Raw genomic sequence first — 1,625 nt, 5'->3', positions numbered from 1 at the left:
TAGTCCCAGCTGGTCTGGAACTCACTATGTAGACCAGGCTGGCCTCGATCTCACAGAGATCCATCTGCCTCTGCCTCCCGAATGCTGGGATTAAAGGTGTGTGCCACCATGCCTGGCATTTATTTTTAAAGAGGGGGAAATGAAAGCAAAGGTTAAATTTTTATTTGATCAATTTTGCAACAAATATTTACTGAAGAACAGTTTTGTGGCAGGCTCTGTTTTAGGCACATGAACAAAATTGTCAAATACCTTACAATTATGGAGATCCAGTTCTAAAACAGAGATAAATGCTGAACGAACACATGAGTGAAGTTCATGGCATGGGAGATGCCTCTTTCCTTCCTCAGGGACATCCTCAGCTTCTCATTTGCAGAAGGCTGCCTGGTCACCTGTGACCTGTCTCTGTGTCCCTCCGGTGGCTATACCTGGAGCCTGCAACAGCTACTGCCAGGAGCAGAGAACATGCTTCATGATACAGGGAACTGACAGTGTCTCACTCTGCTGGCTCTTTCAGGAGAGTATTTAATAGTTTCTTCCCTAGAGGAGCTTAGAGCTACAAAAATATATCAGTAATTAATCATATTACAAGGGAGTGTGTGGTCTAATGTGATTCTCAGAGCTGTACCATTACCTGGGAATTTGTTAGAATTCCAGATTCTCAGGCTCTACTCCTAAGCCAGAGTCTGCATTTTAACAAGATCCCTAGGTGTTTGTTGGTATGTTAAAGTTTGAGAGGCAATCTATAAAGCACATAGGTCAACATACTGTGGGAATGAAATAAAAAGAGCAACTAGGTCTACCTGGTGAGGCAGAGAAGGATGTCCAGAGAGGGTAACATTTACTTGAGTTGAGAAGAAGAAAAGGGCAGAGGTGGAAGTGGGCAGGAGTGAACGATAGGCAACGTGCGGCTCAGGCAGGGATGTAGATGCTTCAGGCGGAGGCAGTGCTGTGTGCAGACGCAGAGGGCGAAAGAGCCTGGGTTACCCAGGGAACAGATTTGGAAGAATGTGGAGGGAGGGGGACAGCTGGCAGATGCAAGAGCCAGGCTGAAGAGGTTGCAAGTGCCTGCCCACACCCCAGGCTGGTTTCATTTTCTATGGTTGTGACAAGATGTCTGAGACGAGGAATTTGTAAAGAAAAGGAATTTATTTCCTCACAGCTGTGGCGACTGACTAGTCCAAGACTAATGGCGTTGGCTGAGGGCTCCTTTGCTATGCTATAACATGGCAGAAGGCTTTCTACAGATGAGAGAGGGAAGGGGGCTAAGTTCATCCTTTTAGAAAGAACCCACTCCCACGCCCACTCCCACAATAATGGTATCACCACAGTCAGGATGATTCTTAAAGGTTCTCCCTCTCAACAATGGTGCATGGGGTATTAAGTTTCTAACACAGGAACTTTGAAGGACACCTTCAGATCATAGCACCAGGGATACATATTGGAATCTTTCCCCTCCCTCCCTCCCTCCTTCCCTTCCTCTTTCATTCTTTCTTCAAAAGAAACCTTTTTCCTTTCTCTTATAAACAATATTTATGCAAATGGAAATTTAAAGAAGTAGAAACACTATTCTTTCTTTCCCTATAAAATTATATACATTTAAGATGCAGTGAATATATCTATATATG

General features: G+C 44.4%; 1 protein-coding gene across 3 annotated transcripts in view; it reads left to right on the top strand.

Moving 5' to 3' along the window:
* The window catches only part of Tbx19 (T-box transcription factor 19), a 28,127-nt gene that overhangs the window by 19,889 nt on the left and 6,613 nt on the right, over positions 1-1,625 (top strand). The gene's annotated exons all lie outside the window — the stretch shown is intronic.

The sequence above is a fragment of the Nannospalax galili genome, unplaced genomic scaffold (genome assembly GCF_000622305.1).
Source record: "Nannospalax galili isolate Female #2095 unplaced genomic scaffold, S.galili_v1.0 scaffold1189, whole genome shotgun sequence".
Classification (NCBI taxonomy): Eukaryota; Metazoa; Chordata; class Mammalia; order Rodentia; family Spalacidae; genus Nannospalax; species Nannospalax galili.
Note: the sequence above shows the minus strand (reverse complement) of the source record. Positions and strands in the feature narration are given on the sequence as shown.